At 41.1% G+C, this 6721-nt stretch overlaps 1 pseudogene across 1 annotated transcript; it reads left to right on the top strand.

The window, feature by feature from the left end:
- Positions 1 to 5214: 5214 nt before the first annotated feature.
- LOC309566264 (heat shock protein beta-11-like) lies at positions 5215 to 6059 on the top strand (annotated as a pseudogene). The gene has a single exon. The product of its transcript is annotated as a heat shock protein beta-11-like (transcript).
- Positions 6060 to 6721: the final 662 nt, after the last annotated feature.

Genomic DNA, 6721 nt, shown 5'->3' with positions numbered 1-6721 from the left:
TACAAATTATGTAACTATGTACACTAGTAAACTTTTCTAATGAAATTGTTGTGGGATACACTGTATCTGTCTATACTCTGACTGTTTCAGTTTATTCATCCAAAACAATGATCATGGTGCTGGAACCAGTGTGCTAGTTCCACTTGACCATACTTGATCCCTAATGGGCCATACACACTATAAGATTTTCTGAAGACTTTTTCCTTTAGATTTACCAAAACCATATAATATGAGGTCAAACCTAAACACTTTCAATTTGTATGCAATCTGGCAGGCCCTTGCACTACATAGAAAAGGTAAATCTGAAGGAAAAAGTCTTCAGAAAATCTTATAGTGTGTATGGCCCTTTAGGCCCCTCTGGGTTTCACCACACCCCCAATACAACCCCACAGTCAGTGTGTATTTCACGCTGTTGTGAAATATTGCAACAGGATTTGAAACAGTATAGCCAAGAAGAGTATAGTAATAACTGGGGTGCTCAGACTTTGGGGTCTCCCAGAATCTAGTACACTTTCAATACTGCTGAGGTGGATGTGGTGTACATTTCTGAGTCAGGAGGGGCAGAACATCAATGTTCTACTTTTATCTCCTAGAGCAGGGGTCTCCAAACTTTTCCGAATAGGGACTGCATTGTATATTTATATAATATAACTCATATAATGTATATTTAAAAATATATAATAATTTTTTTATTAACAGTTTTAGTGCCGGTTCACACTAGCACGACTTGTCAGGTGACTTGTTCAGCCTGGCAAGTCATGCATGGTCGCTCCCACTGTGTAGTACAGGAGCCGTTCTAATAGGAGCGACACAAGTTGCTCCGACTTAGAAAAAGGGTCCTGTACTACTTGGGGGCGACCTGGAGGCGACTTGCATTGACTTCCATTATGTGAAGTCCGTGCAAGTCGCGCCGAAGTCGCGCTGCACGCGACTTCACAGATCGCCCCCTAAGTCGGAGCGACCTAATGTGAACGGGGACTAACTATACAAAAAAGTACAGTAAAAAAAAAACAACGAATAGTATAGTTCCAACATCGCATTGAGGTACATAAGTGCATAATGACAACATGGCAGGCATTCAGCAGAATAAATGGCTAGGGGACAGTGGTCTTTCAGTCTTTAACAAAAAAAAAAAAACATGAACAAATTAAAGAGCAGCAAAGTCTCAGAATTCTCAGCCATTAGGGATCTCATGGGAATAATATATCCAACTCGTCCACAGATCTTTGAATTTATTCAGTCGGTTTGTGCCTCCCGTTTCCAATCAGCCACCGCAGGGCAAACAGCCTGCCTACAAAAGTGAGGAACCAGGCTCTTTGCCACATTTAACAGATGAGCAGTGCCACTATTCTTATATACCTTGGCGGAAAAGGACGTATCATGGAACAGGAGCTGCAGTGGTGTGCACTTAATGGGTCGAAGGGACATTTTTTGAAACCAAAGAGTAATAGCCTCCCAGGAGTTCCTGAATTTAGGGCATGTCCACCAATGATGGAGGAAAGTGCCCCTCTGGGGGCAGCCCTGCCAGCACTGAGAACCACAATTTATATTTTACAAATATTCAAGGGGTTGAAAAGTCCTCCCTTACATCAGTATCCCTATCAGGGTCCAATTAGAGTGCCCCCTTACATCCGAAGTGGAGACCATAAACATCCTTTGTTGACCCTAATCCACAATTAATGCAAATTGAATAGAATATTCCACTGACCCTTGCTGTGTGATGTAAGTAGCCTGTAGGCCATAGTTTGGAGACCCCATCCTAGAGCATACTACAAATTTGGAGCATATACAGATTAAAGCAACTTTAAATATAGTCAAAATTGAATTCTCCCTGCCTACACTAATATTAGTAAAAACAGCATATGTTTAATGGAGAACTTTTTTTTTTTTTTTTTACAAACATTTTATCAATTTTTCAAAAATATTTATTTACAGAAACAAACAAGTAAATTACACATAAAAAAAGAGAGTCCAATATCTATACTTCAATTGTACCTGCAGGATCACATATCCATCACGGGATGTTATACTTTAAACCGATACATAAAAAGTTCTTATATATAAAATGTTGCAATAATAATATTTTTGTTTTTTTTATATATATCTTTTTAATTGGTATTTCAAGTGTACAACACACACACACATATACGTATATATATATATATATATATATATATATATATACTGTATATTCAAACATGTATACAACACAACTAGAAGAAACAAACAAAAACAAAAGGTCACAATGAATTGCATAGTCGCCCACGCAGGGGCCGTGGAAAACAACATAATATAACTCCAGGATCTAGGCGACCATAATGAGTCTAAGGCTCCATGTACACGGGATGTTGTTAAAAGTCCCTTTGAATGCTGGAATTTTTAGGACGTTCGGTCGCGTTTGTACCTGCGTTTAGCGGGCGTTTGCGGGCGTTTGCGTTTAGAACCGTTCCTAGGAGGTCAAAAAAATTATTCCCCTTTAAAATGGAAAAACGCGAACGCTAAACGTGGGTCATCGCGTTCGGACGCATTCAGACGCGTTTGGAAGCGTTCGGACGCGTTTGTGCGTTTGAAATGCCGGGAAACACACGTTCGAACGCAAATAATTGCGTTCTAAAAACAGTCCCTGAACGCAACTGCCTGCAAATGACTGTAAACGACCTGGCGTACATGGACAGATAAGATAAAATGTAGATGGGTTCAGGGGCTTCTGAAAAAAACGCCCAACTGCTCCTAAACGGCCATTTCCAGCGTCCCGTGTACATGGAGCCTAAGAAAAACAATCATGTGTGGCTCACGTCCTAAAAATACATCTTCTTTTATATGCCAATAATGCTAATATAAGGAGAGTCTCCCTAGTAACACCCCATACCTCTATTAAAAACTCCAGAAGCAAAAGATGACAGAAGCATTATGATTTATCTAACATAGAGGCTGTGGTTGGGTCAGCCAACCATTTGGACCACAGTTTTTTTCATATTTCTTTGGACAAACCTTGTTAACATAGGTGCATAGGTGTGCGCAGCCTATTGCATTAGGGTGTGCACCCCAAAGCTCAAACACATATGTGTGTGTGCATGTGTATATATACTGACAGTGTCAGTGGGGCAGAGATAGGTGTCAGTAGGGCAGTGGATGGTGACTAGTTTTTTTCATTAATTTTTTAAAATTATTTTTTAGTTTTATTTATTTTTATTATTTTTTACAATATTTTTAGGGTCTAAACAGGGGGAATCTGCGCCACATAGGATGATTAGGGTGTGCCCAGGTGTCCTTATACATATTATACAGAGGCAAGTTGACATTGACCAAATGTTTCCAGAAGGTGAGGGAAGGAGAAGTAGCCTTCTTCCATGACATAGTTATGGCTTTGCGGGCATATAAAATAAGTAAACTAAGCATGGTCCTCCCTGCCACCATGGGGACCAATTACTCCACCATCCCCAATAGACAGAGACTCACAGAAGGCATTGGAGAGATCTTGGCGATAGAATGGATAATAGAGATCACCTCCTCCCAGTATTTGACAATAACAGGACAACTCCAAAAAATGATGTGAAAAGTTAGCAGGGGAGTGGGAATGGGTTCATTCTATGCAGTATATGCAGAGTAAAGTAAGCTCTGTGCACAATTTTAAATTGAATGAGCTTGTCTCTTTGAGAGACCAAATGACAGAAAGGAAGGTCCCAGATATCTTCCCAATCTTTATCATCAAGCTCGGGTACATCCCTCAGCCTTTGATGGAGAACTTTGGTATTATTAGATATTGTTTAACCACTTGCCGACCAGTCACGTTGACTGTACTGCGGCAAAGTGGCTCGTTCCCGTCCAGCGACGTAGACCTACATCGCTGGACTCCTCCCCTTGTGGGCGGCACTCGCGCGCCACCGGAGGCTCGCTCCCGCTGTTTTCAGTCACAGCGGGAGTCGGGCCAGGGGAGGAGCGGCGGTGATCACTGCCGCTCTTCTCCGATCGTCGGGGAATCGAGTCTGGAGATTCGCCCGCTTGTGTAGCAAAGCGGGCGGATCTCCTAAGTGACAAACAGTGACAGATTGCAGGGTTCAGCATAGCTGAATCTGCGATCTGATCCTGTGTCACTCAGTCACCCCCCCCATACATGTCAGTAAGCAACAGGCATACATTAACCCCCCCCCCCCCCCCCCCTCTCCAATAAAATTAACCCCTTCCCTGCCAGTGTCATTTTTACAGTAACAGTGCATATGTATAGCACTGATTACTGTAGTAATGTCACTGGTACCCCCAAAAGTGTAAAAAATGTCAGTCAAGGGTCGGATCTGTCAACCGCAATGTCGCAGTCCCGCAAAAAAAAAAATTGCAGATCGCCGCCATTACTAGTTAAAAAAAAAAAACACCAAAAATGACAGAAATCTTTCCCTTTGTTAGTAAACGCAATAACTTTTGCGCAAACCAATCAAAATACGCTTATTGCGATTTTTTTTTACCAAACATATGTAGCAGAAAACAAATTGGCCAGAAATTTAAAAAAATATTGATTTTTACATTTTTTTGGGGGGGGGAATTTCATATAAAAAAATGTGAAAAATATTGTTATTTTTTCAAAATTTACGCTCTTTTTTTGTTTATAGCGCAAAAAGTAAAAATCACACAGGTGATCAAATACCACCAAAAGAAAGCTCTGTTTGTGGGGAAAAAAGGATGTCAAATTTGTTTAGGTACAGCGTCGCACGACCGCGCAATTGTCCGTTAAAGTTACGCAGTGCCGAATCGCAAAATAGGCCCTGGTCAGGAAGGGGGTAAAATCTTCCGGGGCTTAAATGGTTAAAAGTAAGAAGATACTGAAATGACTAAATGCAGACAGCTTGTCTCTACATATTCCAATTGGCCCTCTTGACTGTTCAAATAATACAATGCAGACAAAATGAAAAAAAATAAAATAAAAAATGTACGGAGTCCCAACTTCTCCGGGGATTATTTGTGACAGATTTACCCTTAACTTAAGCCCACTCTGAATTCTAAAGGACTGTAATGCTTAAAAAGACAGAGTGAGGCAATGGCTCGGGAATCTGTCTGCATTGTTGAACAGTTGTCTCTTAGTCCAGGCCATGAAACATGAAACTGTCAGGATTGCGTCAAACGTGTTATTTTAGTGTGTGAGACGTGAATGAAGATGGACTGAGTCACGTTGTTATGTAGAGTAATATTTACCAATAATGTAACATGTGACAGGGGCTTGGAATGCAAGACATGCTTGGAAGTTTTCATCCCAGTATAAAAGCTCTAGCTATGTCTAACCTCTATAGAACATACTAAAGGCTGGATTCATATTATTGCTGCAACAGAGAACTTTGTGGCGATACAATGCTGTGCCTTCAGCTCCAGAGCAATACTGCATCCTGGAAACCCTTCCTGCAGCCTCTGTGGCCAATATCTGAGGATGTCTTCTCTAGAATGGAGCAGGACATGATTAGGACGGTGGAAGAGATAAAAGCTAATATCAGAAGGGTAGAGCAGTTCCATCAACAGCTGATGCAGGAGATGAATATTGGAGAAAAGAAGGTTCTACCAATGATGACGAGCAGTGACATCAAGTCTACAGCAGCTGGATTTGTGCTAAGTCTGGGAGTTCAGGACTTTTGTCCCCAAGAGTTGACCGTCAAAGTTCTGGGTCGGAAATTACTGGTGACTGCAGTGAAGGAGACGAAGAACCAGGATGGTAAAGGTTCCTACTCCTACAAGTGTCAGATCTTCAGGAAGGAAACGGATCTTCCTCAAGAAGTAAAGGCCGAGGACATCAGCTGCACATTGACCACCGAAGGTCAGCTACGGATAGAAGCCCCCTGGAGAAGTATACCAGCAGTGGAGGAAAGGACTATCCCCATACAGAGGAAAGGACTATCCCCCACAGCTTCTCAGGGGACAGAACAAAAGGACAATGTCAATGAATCAAAAGACGCCAAAGAGTAAATGTCTACATCTGATTCATTGTATTATTGTATGTTTAATTGTGGTCATTGTTGCGATTTAAGCATTTTTTAATGTACAGTTTATGTAAGCATTTTATTTATTTCTTGTAAAGTAATCAATTTTAGAAAATTGTTCAATGCATATTTAAACCGATAAATCTCTTTTTTTTAATATACAAAAAGTTTTTATTTTTTATGTTAAATAAGTAGGTTGATTATTCCAGGTTGCCACGGGTATAATATGGGTCCAAGGGCTTATTCACACAGGTGAATAGTGAATAGGGGGGGCTTTAAAAACAGGCAGCTGAGCAAAATGTTTTACAGCCACCCACCCAGATGTTAATATTACAACCTGACGGGGCAGTACATAGGCCACGGCATTTTTAACTTGGGCTGCAGAATTTGATAGGCATCAATCAACACTTGTCAAACTCGCCCATTGAGTTCAATGGGAGAGCACCGCAACCACGAGCCAAACACTTATGGGCCATACACACTATAAGATTTTCTGAAGACTTTTTCCTTTAGATTTACCAAAACCAGATAATATGAGGTCAAACCTAAACACTTTCAATTTGTATGCAATCTGGCAGGCCCTTGCACTACATAGAAAAGGTAAATCTGAAGGAAAAAGTTTTCAGAAAATCTTATAGTGTGTATGGCCCTTAACTAAAAAATACCCTTTGGAATTGTAAAAGAAAGCAGACATTCCGAAGGCAGCAGGATCGCCTCCTGAAGGCCTGCCAACTGCTGATGTAACACCCTCTGAAAAGCGACCC

The sequence above is a fragment of the Pelophylax lessonae genome (genome assembly GCF_965119305.1).
Source record: "Pelophylax lessonae genome assembly, chromosome: 11".
Taxonomy (NCBI): Eukaryota; Metazoa; Chordata; class Amphibia; order Anura; family Ranidae; genus Pelophylax; species Pelophylax lessonae.
Note: the sequence above shows the minus strand (reverse complement) of the source record. Positions and strands in the feature narration are given on the sequence as shown.